Below are 21,426 nucleotides of genomic sequence, written 5' to 3' on the forward strand. Positions count from 1 at the left end.
ATTTATGCTAGAAATGGGTTCTAACTAGGCTAGAGGCTCCTAAAAAAGACTAGTCTAGACGGAATGAATTGGGGTAGGGATATATTCAAACATGGTAACCAGGTACGGGAAGACGAAAAATCATTGTATTCAGGGTCTCCAGTTTGTGAGATTTTACACATTTGAGGTTTGTAAGGAGACCATTTATTTTCATGACACATGTAGGCAACAGGTACTACCTTTGTCTTCAGCTAAGGAAAATGCAGGTCAGGGGAACCCGAAAGAGATGAGATCACTCACCTGGAATCACAAAGCTAGTGGCAAGAATTGCTGGGAGCAGAAACACTCACCTTAGATACCAGGTAGAGCAGCCTTCCCATCAGAACTAAAGGCCTATCTGGTTCCCTGTCCTCAGCATCCCTCTAACTCAAGGACATGGTTAAAGTCAAATTAATGATGTTTATTTTATGATCTTTGGAACTCCCTATTTCTTCCAAAGGACATCTTGTGAATTTCCCCTTCTGTGCCTCAGTTTCCCATAATTGACTTACTAACTCCTATTGCCAGACCTTTCTATGATCTCTATTATTTGGAAATCTCCAGTTTCCTTTTGCTTACGCCAAGGTCTTTACTTTTTCTCCTGTACTAAGGTAGGGCGGTTATACATGCATTTCTTATCTGCAAAATTAGAAAAGGACAAAGCAGAGGAACATTCAGGAAATAACATGGCTTCCAACTGGGATGGGTTTGAATTCCTTTTCTACTACTTAACCGCTGTCTGAGAAGCATAATATATTTAGATTCTAATTGTCTTTCTCTGGAAAGTTGCCTGCCTTCCTTCTCACTACCTCTCTTCCACTAGAGGCTGCTGTTCTGTCTCATCCATGATTACTCTTGGAAACGCAAGCCGTTCAAACTATGCATCCTGAGTAAAAGAAGCCTGGAAGACAGTTAATTACACCGTGACACTTAAGATATCAAGATAATCAATTTCTCTCTTTTTTTAATACCAAAACTGTATGTCCTTGTGGCTCCCAGTATTTTCATCTCTGTACTGCAATGTGCTTTCCCTTGACACAGATCTCTTCTACTACTTTTTATCCCAGATTCCCCTTTGCCCGTTAGAACCCCAAGGAATCCGATGGTAAACAAAGTCCCTGAGATCCTTACTATCACAACTGAGCACTAGAGCCAAACCTGGCCGGCCCGAGAGATTTGGTTTCCCCTGGAGCCAGTGAGTGGAAATAAGATGAGGGAAAGGATATTATACAGATAGGATGACTGCAGGAGAGCAGATTTGGGGGCTGGGAGGTGGGCTGAGAAGCCGTTAATATGCTTGCTCTACATTTGAAAAAAAAGTTGAAAATGGACAAGAAGCTGCACTGGGCGGAGAGGGGAAGACTAAGGATACCTGTTTCTCGGCTCACCTCCTGCTGTTGAAGTACATGGCACATGGGGGAAGGAGAACCAGACACTTGAATTGAATGGAAATGCAAATAAATAACAGGAAAAATGAAAAAAAAAAGTAAAAAAAAAGAAAACATAAATCAGATATAAATATATATAGTTTTTAAAAACCAATGTCCACTACAACATTCCACAACCTGTTTCACTGTGAAGTCCTTCTCCAACGTTAACCCTGTGGCAAATTCCAACACTGGCAGCAAGCAGAATGTCAGGAAGCAAATAAGTAAAAAGGAATAAACAACCTAATGCAATTGCTATGCCACGTTTGGAAAGGTCTCATCACTGCTCTTTGGCAGTGACAACGATCTTCTTCTGGTAAGTTCTCAGCATACAGTAACATGCCAAGCCAGTGATCTGGTGGGCCTTCCAGAGTTTCTGTATGTTGAATATAGGAAGTCTTAAACGTCTGGCACTTAGTGCTGGGTCCCACTCATATCCAGCATCATTAGACCTGAAAATATGGAAACGACACAAACCCTACTGTCAAAGAAGCAAATAACAAAGGCAAAATGTCAGATAAAAGGGCTGTGAGTTATTACAAATTAGATGGTAGGTTATAAGAGTCTCTAACCTTGGAGAACAATGGAAGAGATAAATATTTGTCAAGAAAGGCATGACTCCGGTCTTCCATGCCCTAAGTAGGGTTTTACCTTAATGCTGATTAGGGATTTACTAAATGCTGATTACCTTAATGTCCATGACAAACCCAAAAAAGTTGTTTAAAATACCTACCTAAGACCTGGCATATCAGAAGCACCCTACACTCATTATCTATCATGGGTAATGGCAGTGGTAGCAGCAACAGCGTATCTGCTTTCAGCTACTTAGAGAAATGGTCATTAGGAGAAATATGATTTGAATAGCTCCAGGGAGCTACATAAACCTTCCAGAGAAAGCCTAGTAAGGAGATGAACACAGGTGTGATTAGAAGGCAAGCTGCGGGTTAGGGTGAGTAGAAATGAGGTTTGGGCTCTCCTCCTTCCATGAGCTCTCCACTGGACAATGAGTTATGGGGAACCCAGCATTCTGTAAAAGCCACCGTGAGAGTGAAGTTTGTAAAATATTCCATAATTGTACAATACACCACTAAGTGTACAGATCAAAGTTAACTAGTTCCCCAAAGATCTGTACATTTAGGTTAAGTTACAATAAACAATTTTGTGCAATAGTAATCAGTTGATTGATTTAAAAAATGACTTATGTTAAACACTGCACAAAAGTGCTGTGTATACAAAGACTAAGAAGAAACAAAAGTTGATTTCAAAGAGTTTGCCACCTTTGTTGTTGTAAAGGCTTTTCCATGTTTAGGATGACTTCCTTAGGATGGATTTCTAAACGTGCAAAAAATAAGTATGAACGTATTAAAGGCTGTCGATATCTTAAAAGGGTCTCTCAATTAACAATAATTTCAGAAATATGTGAAAGAAATCTATGCTTTGGCCACGATTCAATCCAGACTCTTAATTCAATTAACATTTTGAACATCTAGTCCATACTGTATGTGAGGTTCTGGATAATAAAATAAGAATCTAAAATTTAACACAACACTATCTTTGTTTAATCTAGTGGGGAAAAATTATATGGAAACTATTACTTAGTGCCACAGTGGAGCTATTTAGTGCCATGGGAACCAGAACAGATGATGAATTCTGTCTGACAGGTCATGGTTCATAAAGCCTATGGTATTTTGAGTTTGGTCTTTAGGGATGAAAGGGGGTTTTTGAGTTGGCACGGAGAAAAGAATTTCAGGAGAGGGTAGGTAAAATACGTGAAGTCCAAACTGTGAAAGTTCATGGCATCTTTAAGAGAACTGGGAGTTGCCTGTTCTGGCCAGAGTTCAGGAGGAGGAAAGAACAAGACGACAATGAAACTAAAAGGTGTGCAGGGTCAGATCAGGGCCAAGGGCATAAAAACACTAGGGTAGTTGTCCTTATAAAGAATTTTAAGACAGTGGGCTGATATAATCGCAAGTGTACTTAGTAGATAAGCTACTTTCAGTGTTGAGGATGGAATTGAAAGGTAGGAGATAGCTGAAGCAGTTAAGGATTATTGTAATGGGCTGAGCCTGAGGGATGACGCTTGGAGCTCAGGAGAAATCAGAGGAGAAGTAGTACCTAGTGAGCCCGAGATAATTTCTGAGGTAAATCACTAGACTTGGGGGACAGGTGAATGTCCTGCCTAGAGAAGGAGCCACAGCCACTCTCTCTTTTATTTGGAATCCCAAGTAGACACAGGTACACCAATTGCCCTGTTAAGAAAATTACAACAGTAGAAGTAGTTTTCCACAAGAGGGAAATAAGGAATGATGGGTTCCGATTTGGACCGGTTCGTTCTGAGATGGAAGCAGACATGACATAAGGAGAATTCCAACGGAAATTATGATTCTGGAAGATATGAGAGAAAGGACGGAACTTGAGATACACATTTTCTAGCCGTTGAGGTAGAAGTGATCGTTGAAGTTGTTAAAATAAATTGGGACCATTCGGTGAAAGCATGTAGTGTCAGAAAATAAATCTGAAGTCAGAATCTTGGGAACCTCTCATATTTAAGGGGCTGAATGGAAGAAAAGGAGGCAATATGCTTTTATCTAGTTTATGGGGGAAATCATACCACAGTCTCAGAGTTGTCCAAATCTCCTCTTAGGATGGAAACTTCCAACATTACTCTAAGACAGCTTTCAGTAATAGTTGTATATATATAAAAAAAAAATCTGAGGGGTGCCTGGGTGGCTCAGTCGGTTAAGCATCCAACTTTGGCTCAGGTCATGATCTCATGGTTTGTGAATTCAAGCCTTGCATCAGGCTCTGTGCTGACAGCTCAGATTCTGGAGCCTGCTTCAGATTCTGTGTCTCCCTCTCTCTGCCACTCCCTTGCTCACTCATTCTCTCTCTCTCTCTCTCCCTCACTTAAAAGTAAACATTAAAAAATGTGAAAATTCAGATTTTTTTTAGTGTCACAAATCCTGAATTTTGGATGTAATGGGAAAACTCCCATGACTGACATGAATTGGAAGGTCTCCTTGTTAGAGATGAGAGGGTTTGGGTTGAGAAGAGCAATTCTTTCAGGAGCACCTGTCCATGATGAAAGTCTAAAACCCTGTGTCAGCACAGCCTCTGATAGGATCTGATTAGACTCCCACCCCAAAAGACAGGGTGCTTGTCAGGAAGGATTTGGAGGAAGCTTGGCTCCAAGGTGTTTAGCTTTGCTGTGTGATGAATACTCTCCTTGAATATGTCTCCCTTCCAGACTAGTTGGACGGCATCCTATCAACCTAAAGATTGGTGGCTAGGGACAATCCCTTGGTATCCTTCTCTATCATATTCCCAAGTTTCCTTCATGAGCATATCTTGATATTGACTCCTTAGGATGACATCCCTCCTTTCATTTCTTGCGTGGAGGCACGGTGGAAGACAGGGATACAGATTATAACTAGTTTAAATAAAACTCCATGTCTGCGTATTATACCCTCATTACTCTTCAGCTCATTCAACTTTCCACCCGGAAAGCTGGACAGCAGTCAGAGACAGAAGAGTCCAAAACTGGAGAGATCAGAAAATTCCATGGAATCCAAGGACTACCATATCCAAAAAGGTCTTTGATCTCAGATGTGAGGTAAGGTTAAACAATGGCATCAGCATAGCAGATAAGTAGACTGGCTATGACTACAAATTCTTCACCACTCCATTCATTAAGACAGGGAGTCTAATTCCCTTTCCCTGGGATCCATACTGGCTTTCATCACTTTGTTTGACCAACAGAATGCAGTGGATATAAAGCCAGATCCTAAGAAGACTTGTGGCTTCTACCCAGGACTCTTGAAACACTCATTTCATCTGTGAGAAGGACGACAGGGAGAGATTCACGGGAAAAGAAATAGCACCTTTGCAAACTGTCTTGGCTGAAGACCGAGCCAGCAGCCAGCACCAACTTGCCAGCCACGTGGCAGAGCGGCGTTGGAAGGGGATCCTTCCTGCCCAGAAGCCTCTACAGGCAATGCTGTGTGGAACAGAGACAGGCATGCAGTCACTTAGGATCCCTGCCCCAAGGGCACATTCCTGAGCAACATAAATTATATTTCTTGATTTAGATTACCGAATTCGGTGATGGTTTGTCACACAGCAGAACATAATCAAATATTTGGTCAAATTATTTCCAATTGCACAATGATCCTTCTAAAGGGTGAGAAGCTCAGGGTTATAATTAAAACTTTCCCAGACACTTTCATTAGCTCACGAGAGATTCCCCTAAAACTTACGAAAAAAAGCCAACAGCAGCAACAACAACACTTTTCCCGAGATCGTGCTCTATCTGACGGTACAGTGAGAACCCAAGAGCAAAGACGTAAGGGATGAAATGCATTCTACCCCTCCTTCCAGATAGTTTTCTGGTTGTTTTCTCTGAGTGTACATGTTGATGGAGGACAAATCGAGGGAGGTGCTGGGGATCACTGTTGTGTGTTCTTCTCGTAAGAAAGGGCGGTGGGAGGGAAAACTGTTCAGCGGTGAGGGCCAAACAGATCTAAAGCAAATCCCTGTAGGTCAAGTGAAATTTCACTGCTGAATAATTTCCCAAGCTCATCTGCAAGGAATACTTACAGGGAGATGTTTTATCTTAAGGACCAACTCAAATGTCACAGGCAGGCCTAATGAAGTTAGACAAAAGCGAGCATTTTTTTTTTTTCTATGAAAGTATTTCCAGAAAATAAATGAGACGAAGACACACCATGAATGTCACTCGCAGATATTTGAAAGAACGATTTAATTGTCCTGGCAAAGTCACTCATTATGTTTTTGGGCTTGACATCATTACAGTTCTCTGTTTACTGTATTATGCTTGAAACCGCATGGTAACAGAAATTATTTTAGAAACCGAAATGCTTCATAGAAAAATAAACGAATATCACTTGGAGGCACATTAAAAGTCATCATTAAAGAGTCTAGAGCAAAGCCAAGAGTTTATCATATAAAAAAATTATTCTCAATTCAAGACACGCCATTATAAGAATCAAGTCATACGGAACTAGGGAGCACAAAAGTGGTTTCTTCTACTAATTAATAAAGAAATATCTCTAAGACACCAATCTAGCACACAGGGCCTGACGCCTATTAAAGACACATGATACACAACAGAGCAGAGGTATTTGTAATACATTTTCATACAAAGGCAGGCATCCTGTGAGCATTTGGTAAATAGTAATTAGATTGAAATATATGCTTCCAATACTGACAGGGACAGTTTCTCATCAGTGCAATGCTTTGAGAAACTTTATGGCACAGAGTGCTCGTATGAACTTCCCATAGCAGTGAGCAGATAAGAATGTGTATATTTATGGTGCACGGTTGGGGAAAAGAGTAACATGACCAGTCATGTCAGGTTGGCACTATTTTAAGCACTAACTGGTATTAGTATGGAAAGCTGGGAATGTGTATGATTTGGAATGCACATATACACACGATTTCTGATGTGAACATACGAAATACATAATATGTTCTGAGAACATTAAAAAAACACCCGAGAAAGGTGTAAGGGGCCACGTTATACAATGCAGTCCCTACCAACTAGCAAAAATATTTTTAAGTCCCCTAAACACTTTCACCAACTCTAACTTCGTGTTGGTCCTATCCAAATTTCCTATGCCAGTCTTCCTCTGTTCAAGATGATCTCAACCTTGGGCATTTCTCTGAACACATGCATCCATCTGCCTGGATTAAATTCTTAGTATGCAGGAAAGTCAGTATGCCTTGTCAAACCTGCCAAGTTTACATTATGAGTAAGATACAGAAGTTATCAAATTGTTCTGAGACCTTCGATCTGATTTCCTTTATCTTTACTTTGCCTGGAGGTCTTTGGCTCCTGTCTGAACTTCCCGAAGCCCTGACCATATGGTCATTTGCTAATGTGGTTGATGTAATTTACATCCTGCTCAAAAATGACAAAATCCTGAGGCTTGATGCATGTTTATTTAAAACAAAAGACAACAGGAAGCTGGTCCTGCCACGTGCAGCCATCACAAAACATAATAAAACAAAATTTCTAGATTGTCTTTGATTCTTAGGCTTCTTCTGAAAAGTTAATTTCAAAAATATTCTTGGTTCCTCTAATAAAGTAGGGACAATTTCACATGGGAGGTTAGGAACAGTACACTCTGAGCTGAGAGCCAGAATTAAAAGGGACCATGTATCACAAAGAAAAAAAAAAAACATGCTTACACATCAGTGTGGGAGAGAGTGGGGATAAAGCTTTCATCAGAAAGAAAGCAGAGAAAGGAGAGAGAACTGAAGGGAAGTTCCTGAGGTCGACAAAGCAGAAACGGGTAAGTGTGGAAATGAAAAACACTGTCAGGAAAGATATCTATTTTGTCAATTTTGGGAAAGTCAAGGGGGGAAAGGAACAGATGGCTTCTATGCCTTTGGACACTTCCAGCGCTAGGCTAGATGCTTTAAGTAGATGATGCCACCTTATCCAGAGTCTCAATAAGCCCTGTGAGGTCGACACATCGAATACATGCTTGAGGTAAGCCGACCAAGATTTAAGCGTGTGCAATAACTTGCTAGTAAGTGGCAGGGTCCTGCTTGGTTGTAATTCCCTCCCTTCCCACATTCCCACGTTCCCTATAAAAAAAGCGCCATGCTGGAAATGGGGCTCCTGGGAATATACTTACTTCAATCTGATTGCTACAAACTGAATACATTTTCGATGTTTTAGATGTCAAGATACCTGCATCTTCCTACTTTCTCACACAAATAATTTCTAATGTAGATACACAAATACATTTCTCAGGATCTCTTAAACTTTCAGTGTGTAGAAACAGTACACATTTGTGTGCGTCTTCAAATCTGATGAGGTTTTCCACTGACACCACATCTAATTCGAACAGCACATTTCAAGCACTCAAGTGTTCATTTCGAATGTGCCTAGTGACCACCACGTTGGACAATGTGAATCTAAAAGTGGGGCTTTTGAGTAAACTCTGGAATTGGGAAGCCACTGCATCTCGAAACATAAACCCTTTACTGGGTCTTACCACTCTTGTTATGCTGACTGAGACCACCCAGCGAACAAGGAGCTAAGAACAGCCACCTAACACCCCCAGGAGTTCAAATATTTTGCCATGTCTAACTCAAACGAGCAGAATTTGGATAGGAAAAGAAGGAAGGAAGGAAGGAAGGAAGGAAGGAAGGAAGGAAGGAAAGGGAAGGAAAGTCAAGGGAAGAAGAGAAGTAGGGAGGGAAGAAGGAAGACCCAAAACACATCCTTATGAGATTTTGTAGTGATTTTCAAAGTATGATCCACACCCCTCAGAGTCTCTAAGATTCTTTCAAGGGGTCTTCAAAGTCAAAGCATTTATAATAATAATAATAATAATAATAATAATAATAATAATAAATGAGAGGAAGGAGAAGAGGAGGAGGAGGAGGGGGACGAGGAGGAGGAAGGAGAAAAAGGAGGAGGAGGGGCCAAAGGTTTTTCACTGTGTTGACCCCGGGTGCAAAAGAAAGAGTGGGTAAACCACTGGTGCCTTAGTACAAAATAAAGGTAGGACCACTATGTGCTAGTGATCACTGTATTCTTCGCTCCCAAACACATAAAAAGGAAAGAAAAAGCCCAGTTTCCCTTGAGAATGTCTATTTTTATAAAGCAGTAAAAATGGTCACTTTTCTTGAATCTTAACTCATGATCCTCATCTTTCTAATATTCCATGTGACAAAACAGAACTACAGATGAGGCACTTCTGCTCCATGTTGAAGTATGTTTTTCTCTAGAAAAGCCCTTGTATGGTTCCTTGGAGTTAGGAGCTGAGTGAGTCACTATTTTCACAGAATACCACGTTTACACACAAGAGAAAGAAATGAGGGACACACATTTATTTTCTTGCCAGTGATAGAAAACAGCAGACAGCAGGTGTCAATAGAGAAAATTGACTTTTCAAGTGAAAATTAGAATTTTAGAAAATGTGATTTTTTTATTGGATGAGGAAACATTCCAACATTTCGTAGATCTGTCTGAAAAGTTCAGTGAGTTAATATTTTCCTAATGACCACTAAATGATACCTGAAAAACCGTTTATGGTTTAAAAGATTCATCAGAGCGAAAAACAGATCAATGGATTTTGGTAGAATAGGGTACGTAAAACTTACAGACGTAATTTCAGAGGCCACAGTGCAACTAAAATAATGTGCCATTTTGTACCATTTGATCTAGTATCCAAGCCAAATATTTACAATAACCTGAAAATGTTAAAATACTCTTCCCTTTTCTTATTACATATATGCGTGAAGCCCTATTTTCTTTATATATCTCAACCAAAAACAAAAGCCCAAAAAACCAAAATTGCAGCAGATTGAATCCAGAAGCACATCTGAGTATGTATATCTGTCTTCCATTAAGCCAGACGTTTGTAAAGATGTAAAACAATGCTATTTTTCTCACTATTTTTTATTTGTTTTGGAAAATAAAGATGTTTTCACAAAATATTCACGTTAACATGTGACATTTAATTTTCTTATTTGGACACGATTTAACGTGTAAAATATTTTTAAACTTCTCATTTTGGGAGCACCTGGGTGGTTCAGTCAGTTAAGCGTCCGACTTCGGCTCAGGTCGCGATCTCACGGTTCATGAGTTCGAGCCCCGTGTTGGGCTCTGTGCCAACAACTCAGAGCCTGGAGCCTGCTTTGGATTCTGTGTCTCCCTCTCCCTCTGCCCCACCTCTGTCTTTCTCTCTCAAAAATGAATAAATGTTAAAAATTTTTTTTAAAAACTTGTTTTTAATTCCCAACATGATAGACATTAACACATGGACTCCCACATAAACATAAGCTGTTTGGGACTCTCAATCATTTTTAAAAGTGTCCTGGCAGACTGACATTTGAAAGACTTCTAGTGAGTGGAAGGCACACATACCTTTTAGAATCACACTTAGTTTTGTATCTTGGCTCTCGTCACTTACTAGACTACTAGCCTTGGTCAAGTTACTGGCTAGGAATTATGGCTTTAAAGGACCTGCCACATTACCCAATACAGAGAAGACCCCTGATGTAAGTGGCAGCTGTTACAATTATCACCACGGCCCTGTCTAGATTCTCTCTCTGCAACTCTTGAGCTCCCTGACTTCAAGTGTATACAGTTACTGGGGAGTAAGCTATAATTTCCCACCAGGACAGTCATTCCCTCGGGCATAAAGTATCCATTGCCTACGACTTCGGGCTTCTGGCCTGACAGATTACCAGTTTGTCAGTCCCTGCAGCGCTCAGTAAGTGCAACACCACCACAGTTCACTTGTTAACTGGCTGTATCTACACTGGTAAAGTGCAAAGACGGCCCACAGAGGGGAAAGAGATGCTACGGCACATTTTAAGTCCCAGAGGATTAAGAGTATGGTTGGTTTCTGTCGCTCCGTGTGGGCTCTCAATGCTATACAAGTTAGCAGGCTGAACCCTCACAGAGTCGTCCTCTTTGGGGGATCTGGAGGCACAGTCTCAAAGTTCTGATTCCTGGAGGGAGCTAGCCATGGGTGTGGGGAGAGCTCTCTGCTCTTCGGATCTGTTTATCTCTGACACCCTAAGCACCTCCTCTGTGAGACGCGGGACGACTTTGGCACAGACTAGGGAAAAGTAGGATAGAGATACAGGAAAAGGGTAGATTTGCTGTGGGTGACATTTGGGAAGGAAAGAGGTGCTTTTCATAGGCAAGTGTGAGGGCTTGAATGTGAACAATTGAGGAACCACTCAATTACTTTACTCTGATGATAGAAATGTGCCGCCTTCTGTCGGTTGTACAATAAAATGCTTTCCCATTTGGGAAGATACTTAGTCTGGGCTGGTTGGGTGAGTACCACACTGCTTTCCCTAGGAACTGACTAAAGTCATTTCCCATATTTTCTTCATATAATGATTCCACATTGTATGGATGGATTAGAAACTTCAGGGAGGATGTAGCCAAAACCCCAAAGTCACAGCATAGAGTAGAGTATACAATGGAGACTTTTTTTTTAATCTTATACCAATTAAGAGGCCAGCAAATCACTTTTTGCAATAAACAGCAACATGAATTTAGACTTCATCTTCCATTAAGTCCTTGACCATGGTTAAGCATTGTGAATAGAGAAACATATCTGTAATGACTAACAATGGAAATTTAACCTTTTTCCCTCTGCCTCCACATAATATCTTTCTTAGCAAACTAAAATATATTACATAGTTACCAGAATGAAAGGGCCTCTAAGCATATAGTGTAAATGGAGCTCAATAGTAGATAGTATGAGGCTAAAAGTAAATAAAATAGTTACAGGACAAGTCATGGAAAATAATTTAAATTTGTTGAATGATTTCCTCTTCAATTAGGAATGTGCCAGAAAAAAATATGTGGATTGTAGCATATTTTTAAATTTCCTGGAACATAGGAATGGAAAGAAGAACTTGTTTTACTTTGAAAGTTGCTAATATCTTTGTGAGTCCCAGTAGAATTTAATCAATTTTCATAAATATCTACTGATGAAACTATAAATCACTTTCAGCCCCCCTCTTATAGGGGTGTACAAACGAGACAACAAGATTTCATTTTTCACTTGCGGCCTACGCAAGAGATAAGAGCTTCCGGTTGATCGTCCCGTTGTTTGCTGTTTGCAATTCTAAAAATGAATCTCCTTAGTTACTTCCCCCTTAAGTGAAAAGGGAGACACAAATATTTAGTAACTTCTAGCAATCACATTTTTCAAGCATGAAGAGGTGTGGAAACAGTTTTTTCTTGATAAAAATATTACACTTTTTTTTGGAATGTTTACTTATTTTTGAGAGAGAGAGAGAGAGAGAGAGAGAGAGAGAGAGAGCGCACGATCAGGGGAGAAGCAGGCAGAGAGGGAGACAAAGAATCCGAAGCAGGCTCCAGGCTCCCAGCTGTCAGCACAGAGCCCGATGCGGGGCTCGAACCCACAAACCGTGAGATCTTGACCTGAGCTGAGTTCAGATGCTTAACCAACGGAGCCACCCAGGTGGCCCCAAAATGTTACACTTCTGAGTATTAAGTAAAGTACTATTCCAAAGTGGTGCAAAATAATATATTTATCAAACTCTATGAAAAATAAATGTGATAGCTATTTAGGAGCCTTCTGTTATATGTATTATTTGGCCAACAGAATAAATCATGATCCAAATCTGGTATATAGTGTACAATTTTAACTCAAGGTCGCACTTCTAGACCAAAAGCAATTTTACATACTCTCCTTTGGAAGAAACTTCCTCTAACAGCTGCGCCTCATCCCTACAGACTGTCTTCTGTTTCGCAATTAGAACTGTGCCACCCTAGTTTCCTTAGCCTCGTATATTTTTCAAAAATTATGGCAGCTAGTTGAGTGCCAGACGTCTGTTAGTGGAGAGGCTCTTAAAGATTAATTGCTTACTTTCTCTTCTTGGAAGCTATCTGTGAACTGTGAGTAGATAATGTTGGAAATTGTCATCTGATGAGTATATTTACAAGTATGTAGGTTGTGGCCTCTTATCTACCCCAGACGGGGCTCATTTTACGGAGTGGTGAGCGTCTTTAGGTTTGTTCTGGGCGGTTTGGGTACTGTTGCATTGTCATTTAAAAAGTTACTGTTACCCAGCTGCACTTAGGTTCTCAATGCCCTGGAAAGATGATTTTCTGTGTTTCCAGCTATGTCTTCCATCCACACCCCGCAACAACCACGCTAAACCTATCCTACAATTCTAAACCTTTCCACCCATTTCTAACACAGGTCTCCATCCCGGATGCCTCCTGTTTTGCAATAAAAGAAACAGAGCCCAAGAGGTACACATGCCTTTAATTTTCTATGCCCACACCTACAATCTTATTTACATCTGCTTTACAGTCTTAGTTTCTAACTTCCAGTTTTAGTGGCAAAGACACTGTTCTTTCTACCTCCAAAGGGAAGGTTTATCTGCCTGTGTTTTCATCTCCTCCCATCTAGTCATGGACCCTGTGCATCAGTCCAGCCACTTTTAGTTAAACAATCATTTCTAGTGCATAGCGTGTAAAAGACATTGAATTCGAGGTTATAAATACAAAGATGAAGACCACTGGGCTGGACTGTAGATGAGCTAACAGTTGACTCTAAGACACTGGTAACTTCTGTATTGATGTATATAAGATACAATAGTAGAGCACAGATCAGTTGGAAACAAACCAGTTGCAGACAAACCAGTTGGAAAAAGGCTTATGAAGAGTCAGTACATAAGCTGAGACTTAAAAGGGCAATGAGTTTTTGCTGACTGCCAGCTAAGAGAGGACTGCTTTGTCTTTCCCTAGAAATCCTGCTGTAAATTAAACAACTACCTTCTCTCTTTTTTAAAATTTTTTAATGTTTATTCATTTTTGAAAGACAGAGACACAGAGCCCAAGCAGGAAAAGGGAAGAGAGAGAGAGAGAGAGGGAGACACAGAATCTGAAGCAGGCTCCAGGCTCTGAGCTGTCAGCACAGAGCCCGACATGGGGCTTGAACTCATGAACCATGCGATTATGACCTGAGCCGCAGTCGAACGCTCAGATGACTGAGTCACCCACGCGCCCCAAACAACTACCTTTTCTAAACCAAACATTTTCCAACTTTATTTAAGCACACAGTCCTTTCTGCACAGCACGGATTAGTCAACACAGAGGATACATGGAGATATTATAACTCTGCCGGGTAAACCCGGAGGCACCTCCTAGGATTCCTTGGGAGAACCAAACCCATGCTGGTATGAAGCGGCCGTTTCTAAAATACTCATTATACTGAAACTATTGTAACATTTTTATATCTTGGAAGAAAAACATGGGGAGAAAAAGAAAAATATTGTTACTTTTTTAAGTTCATTTTTTACAATTTATTAAAAATTTCTCAACGTCCCAGCCCTCTTTTTCTCAGACAAGATTCCTCCAGGGCTCTGTGAGGATACAGATGCTCAGAGGTGAGGTTCCAGCCCTGACTATTATTTTTCCTTCCTAGACCATGGTTTAGTTCATTTTTCGTTTTACCAAAACTAAAGGAATTAATCTCAACCACCTTCGGCAAAATAAAATTATTTTTGACAAGATAATTTGATATATTGTCATTTTCTTAGTTGTGTTTTATCTCTTTGTCTATTCCATTAAAATAGCTTGAGCCTTTTCATTGCCGTGCTCAGAAGTGTTCTCAGAAGCCACCCAGAGGCCACTGTCCTTCCTCGGTGTGTGAAGAAGGTCTTCCAAAGACAGGACCAGAGAGAAGAAAGCCTTGAAAACAGGAGGAGAGAAGACGAAATGATCTCCTCGCAAAGAGGTGTGATGTGAGCAGGACTCACCTGTAGGTCTGCGGCAGAGAGAAAACGGGAGATAGAGATGTGGCTAAAGAGGGCCGTGGGAGGACCAGGACCCTAGACACTACGACCTATGACCCTAGACACTACGATTTGGCCATTCCAGAGATTCAAGGGCCTCAAGAGAGTTTCAGGAGTGGCTCCAATGACCTGACTGCAAGTTATGACCCGCACCCGTTATAAGATAGCTGCAAATTATTTTTAAATGGCTCTGTCCAGACAGTATAATGAGCATGGAGATGGTAAAGGTAGGCCATTGATGCAGCCAATTACCCCGTTCAGGGATTCCTAAGTCAATAATCCTATTAGAAAGCGGGGCTGCTAGAGCTCTTTGAGAAAGCCTAGATTCCAGCCAAGGTAACTCTGAGTGTTTCCATCATTTTGATCTTTGATGAACACCAGTGACCTTAAGTAACTATCTTAATGAATTTTGCAAAATGTACTTCCATTGATAAATTAGAGTTCTGTTAATCAGCATAACTACAGCTGGGTTCTCTTTTGGCGAAACTACTCTTTGAAATATGTGGGTTTTAAAATATTTTAGAAAATACCTTACCCTGAATGAGGAGGGTTTGAGACTTTAATTAAAGTCTTTTTTTTTGAAAGTTTATTTATTCTGAGAGGGAGAGAGAGAGAGAGCGAGGAGGGGAGGAGCCAAGAGACAGGGAGACACAGAATCCCAAGCAGGTTCCATGCTGTCAGCACGAGCCTGACACGGGGCTCAATCTCACAAACCCTGAGATCACGACCTGAGCCAAATCATGAGTCGGACGCTTAACCCACTAAGCCACCCAGGTGCTCCTCTAATTGAAGTCTTGTAGTCTGTAACCATGGGATGGGAACCCAAGGCATGATCACTAAATGGTTTTGTATTAGGTCACTGAGTTGGAGACTTCTGACTATAGGGGTAACGAATCCTTCCTCTAGGCAGAATCCTGGAGTCTGCCTGAATGATATTTTGTGCAAAACAGATTGGATCCCTTACATGGAGAGCTGGCATGTCATCAAGCGGTATTTTCTTGTTTGGTTGATAAAAAGTTAGCATGGGTGTGCATGCGTAACAGATTTCACCTGAGACGTGCTGTTGCTACAATGCTCCATCGACTTTGTGGGGGAGGTGCTGACCCTCACCCACACAAAACTGTGGTTGCTACCACTTGATCCACAATATGCAAACAACTGGTTTAAGTCCATTCAGAATCTCAATTCAATTGAGATTGTCAACTCTAGATGGTAGTGGGGGAGCTGTGTGGGGCTCAGTGTTTACAGTTTCCTTTAGATGCCTTCATCGAACAGTGCTGTGTTAAAGGAAACCACTTTTGTCTGCCTCTTGTTGGTCTACTGGCATAGTTCTTAGGATTGGATAGTCCCTACGATTGTTAGTTCAAATGCCAGTCATAAGGTTTAGATGGCAGTATGCTACGTTTGTAAATATACATCATTAGCAGTGTTACAAATTTGACAAGGGAGCTAGGATGTAGGGCACAGGAGGCCGACCCCACAACAGCCAAAGGCTCCCTTATCTCTGGGGCTAAAAAACCCATTTCTCTTCCTATGTGTGACAACAATTTATGAGGAGAAAAGAAAGTAAATATCTAACTGTGAGCATGTGACTAAGTGGTTCACGATAGGTAGACACTGTCAGAAAGTAGCAGATGGCTGGTGTGGTGGAGAAAAGTCTAAGGTAGCCCCCCAAAATGCCAGCCTCTTGACTATACCTTCTTCTCATTATATTAGGTATCACTGTGAAGGGATTTTACAGACGTAATTAAAGTTCCCAATCAATTGACTTTAAAATAGGGATTGCACAGAAGGGGCTATTAAAACAATATCCTAGAAGGCTGTAAATTGGCTGTCTTTCAGCTCAACAGTGGGATCAAAGGTCTTTGAATGAGAGGAGTTACTATGAGATTCTGAAGACTGCCCCAATATCAAAGCCCAGATTAATCACAGCAACTGCTTATTTATTCACTGACCCAATAAATGCATTTAATGTCTAGAATGCAATAAAAATTAAATATAAAATACAATAAACTCATAAGAAATGTGCAATTCTATTTTTACTACTGGCATAGTTATAGAGTGAGGTGGCTTATTTTTCATTCGCTAAAGATACGACTTAAAAAGAGGGTAAGATGTCAGAGTAAAATCTAATAAGTCGCATTTAACACCATTTATGAGTTACCTAAATAGCTGTTTCTAGGATGAGCCGGTTCCTGATTGCTCACAGAAAATTTTCCATTAGCCTCTCGTGTCTCTGCACATTTTATAAGCAAGGAGCTAACTACCCTTTTGTCTCCAACTATCTTTTCAAAGATATGTGTATGGTAATCAGCCTTGAAAAACAGAGTGTCTCCATTTAGAGCAGAGGGCAGATTTTCTTTCTGCTAAGTGTAATAAAGATAATTCTTTCTTCCAGAACAAAGGACAGGTTTCCTTTTGTCCACTGTAAGGTGTTGGGGTGTATGTTCTCAGCTGGGATGCAAATGTACCCTGTGTGAGCCCCCCTACCCCCCATGTAACTCGGGGAGCTAGGAATATCAACATATATACACCCTACTCATGCTGCCTTGTGTATACTAAACTGTCTCAAGTTCAAGAGTCTTCTCTCTTCTGCCAGCATCAATGAAACTGTGGCAGAATAACTGCTTAACTACAGCTTAAAATCTGCCAGCTTTCAAAGTCCTTGACACTGATGAACTTACAACACAAATGATTCATGGCACACTGTAGGTGTCTCCTAGTTTACAAAAAGCAGTTTTGGTAAAAAGTAACTAATGTGTTTTTCCTCATTGATTTGTATACAATATATAGTGACATGAATTTTCTACATCAATTTCTAGATGCACAATTTATTTGTAAACATTAATATGCATATTTTCAGGGGTGCCTGAGTGGCTCAGTTATGCGTCCAACTTTGGCTTAGGTGTTGATCTCACCATCTGTGAGTTTGAGCCCCGCGTCGGGCTCTGTCCTGACAGTTCAGAGGCCAGAGCCTGCTTTGGATTCTGTGTCTCCCTCTCTCTCTCTCTGCCCCTCTCCCCCCCCGCCAAAATAAATAAACATTAAAAAAAATCAAATGCATACTTTCAAAACCTTCAAAACCTTAACAAAATATTATCTTCTGCAGTCCCTTGGTATCTGGCTTCAACCACGTCTCTCACCTTTATCAACAAGGAGGAGAAGAATGAAAGAATGTGCTTTGCTCATTTATTTCTAGTTGCCAAAATTAGGGGTGGAAAAAGATGTACCTTTTCCAAACCGACCTTGTTGGCTAATTAGAGAAACAAAATATTCTTAATTTTCCTTACTAGATGCTCTCTCAGATTCCTTACAAGAAGACTATTAGTTTTCTTCAGGACTTACTGCAGGAAAGAGGTCTCAGAACATTAAAGAAGGTGAGAACGAATAAGATACAAACCCGGATTTGAAGCATATATTCCACTCTACAGTTCAGTTCAGTTTAGTTGTGAACTGACCTTTGTAGATGTAACACCTTGCATTCTACATATACGTTTCACCAAGTACTATGTCAGAAATAGAGTTTGTAAAGCTGTTGACTCCGTAGACATAATCGCTTTGGACCTATTTCCTAAACTGAGTCCTTAACAGCGTGGTCAGCTGATGGTGTAGATATGTAGCTGGCCCTTCTCTGGAACCAATTAATGCTACTAAAAATCTGGGAAATATACTTGCCTGCCCTGCAAGTATAGTGCCAAACCATGAGAAACTCTTAAAAACTGAGCATAAACTAAGGGTTGATGGGGGGTGGGAGGGAGGGGAAAATGGGTGATGGGCATTGAGGAGAACACCTGTTGGGATGAGCACTGGTTGTTGCATGGAAACTAATTTGACAATACATTTCCTATTTAAAAAAAAAAAAAAGCATAGTGTTAAAAAACCAGTCCTTTTGTTTTGGTTTGCTTTCTTTGGCCTTCTGAATTGCTCATTACTGAGTCCCCAGCAAGTATAAAACATAATGATCTGGGGGAGTTTCTAAGGACAAGAAAACATAAAAACATTCTCACCTTTTCAACTAAATTGAAAAACATCCTAAGAGCTCAATGTAGGTTATATGATATACTCCATAGCCTAGGAAGTTACACAGGGTTTGGGTTTTGTCTATTGGTTTCACTTTGTTTTATTTTTTAGAAGATACTCTTCCGAAAAAAATGAGAGAGAGTGAGTGTGGGGAGACACAGAGATAAGAGACAGAGACAGAGAGAGGAAATGATGCTTTCTACAATCATGACAAGGCTGTTACTCCTTAGCAGGTACTTGGTCGCTGTTACAGGTGTTTTACTTACTAGAGAAGATTGATATTGTTCCTGGGAATCTGGAGTCCTGGGACCTCACCACTGCAGATGTTTATTACCTATATCATCACTATTCCATTTGTCAGTCATAGAAGAAGCTGTTACTCTTCTGGAAGCTTGTTTTGTTTTGTTTTTTCTTTTAAGTTTATTTATATATTTTGAGGAGAGAGAATGAGAGAGCAGGGGAAGGGCAAAGAGAGAGGGAGAGGGAGGGAGAGAGAGTGAATACCAAGCAGGCTCTGCACTGTGAGCACAGAATCCGTTGTGGGGCTCAATCCCAGGAACCCTGAGATCATGATCTGAGCTGAAAGCAAGAGTTGGATGCTTAATGGACTGAGCCACCTATGTGCCCCAGAAGCTTGTAATTAAACTATACTTTTCTTTTACATCCTTGATAATCCCTAGAAGACTGTGGGTCTTGGAGAAATGTTCAAATATTGAATAAAATATTGCATTGGCTTTAAACTCTCAAGAATCTTATGAATAATCCTTTCTTTCACAGCCTGACAAAAATGAAGAATATAACCCTACAAGAAAAGGTGCTCTTTGGAACAGACAGTCTGAAGGAGGGGGAGAAGGTTTGCCAGCTGTAAAGACTTCAAATCCTTTTCTGTCTTTTTCCCCCCCACTGTGAGGAGGTGATGAGTTAAATGAACTATCAGCACATAAGACTTATGACATCTTTTACAGCTCTGAGGAGTTTGAGCCTTCATCACTGTCTTACTCCACCCTGATTTTACTCCTACACCAAAGAGAAAAAGGAAGTTTTTGTAGCTGAGCTATCAGAGTATTTCTAAGAAATACTCCAAACCGTGAATCTCATTCAATCACTTGGGGGTGGTGCTAATGAGGTCAAGTCTGCAAATTTGGACTCCACCTGAGCCAGTTACTTGGCAGGTGATCATCTCAGTATTTGTTGCCAGAAACTTTGTAAAAATGTACAACTTTTCATTTATTTGGTTATTAGTTTAACTACATTTGTGGTTACCCACTGTCTGTCCCCCATTGTGTGTGGCCATAACAGTGTAATAGTGATTGAGGTCACTGTGATCCCAGCTATATGGGATTTATAGTGAGGGAGATAAAAAACAAACAAACAAACAAACAAATGAGTGGACAGCTGAGCTAGGAATAATTTAGTAAACAAGCAAAATGATATGACAGAGGATAATAAGAGGGATACCTGCACCTACACAAGACAGAACAAGCTAAGAAGTCCTTGCTGGGGACCCTACTTTTAAGTTGGAACTTCAAAGATGAGAAGGACTCAGCTACGGGCAGAGCAGGATATTGTAGGGGAGTGTGCTTCAGATAGGGAGACAGAGCTTGCTGTGTTAGAGAAGCTAAAACAGGGACGAGGTGACTTCTATGGATTAAGCATAAAAGGAAGTGAATGGAAATGAGGTTGGAGAGAGGAGCATGAGCCAAACTATCTTGGGTCTAACAGACCTCAAAGACAGTCTTGGATTTTCAGTTCAATAAGGAAACCGATGGACCTTTAAGTAGACCCACTCTATGTGCTAAAAGGATGAGTACTAAGAGTAGAAATCAGAAGTTAGAGGAGACTATGGTTGACATATTCTTATTGACCCCCACAGGTCCTCTCTCCACCTTTATTCCATCCTCCCAGGCCCTAGGAGGCTGACCACACAGATTTGCAACAGTAAGAGCATCTCCTTGCGGCTTCCAGTTCTACTTGGCCAATGGGGACTGTGGGCAGGAAATGAGAGAAAGGGAGGAGAGTACAATCAAAGCATTTGCTCCCCTGGCTTATTCTCTGCTAGGTTGCCAAATCTGGCCATGGCCCTCTTTTGGAGGCCAATGTACCTGCACTATGGCCCTCATTGCTCACCTCTCTGTCCAGCTTCCAAAAACCCTTTCTTGACCCTTGTCCCCTTGTTACTAGTCCCCTTGTACTATCTCTTGCTGCCAGAGCTTTGTAAATATAATCCCTTTATGAAACTTGCTTCAGTTACGAAGCTCAAATGTCCCACATTTCTATCTGGGAACCTACATCCCCAGGCCATTATAGTATTTCAGGCAAGAGAAAAAGAGGGCATGGTGTAAGGGAAAGGTTCTGAAGACAGAGAGAGTTAGATTGATTTGAGAATGTATTCTGGAGTTAGAATCGTAGGATTTGTTGAAACACATGAAGTGACACATAAGAAAAGGGAGGGCAAACCCAGGACAAACCCATTCGACTGGATGATTCCAGCCGAGACAAGGGAATAGACAGTAATAGCACTTACTTCTAAGGAAAAACTGGAAGTGGAACAGGTTTGGAGGGTACAAAAAGGGCAAGAAAATGTCAGTTGAAGGTCTGGTGAGATATCCACGTGGAAATACCAAGT

At 40.8% G+C, this 21,426-nt stretch overlaps 1 pseudogene; it reads right to left on the reverse strand.

Moving 5' to 3' along the window:
* Nucleotides 1-1,725: 1,725 nt before the first annotated feature.
* LOC132693171 (small ribosomal subunit protein uS2-like) overlaps nt 1,726-21,426 on the reverse strand; it is a 48,736-nt pseudogene continuing 29,035 nt past the window's right edge.

Source organism: Panthera onca, chromosome B1 (genome assembly GCF_046562875.1).
Source record: "Panthera onca isolate mPanOnc1 chromosome B1, mPanOnc1 haplotype 2, whole genome shotgun sequence".
Lineage (NCBI taxonomy): Eukaryota > Metazoa > Chordata > Mammalia > Carnivora > Felidae > Panthera > Panthera onca.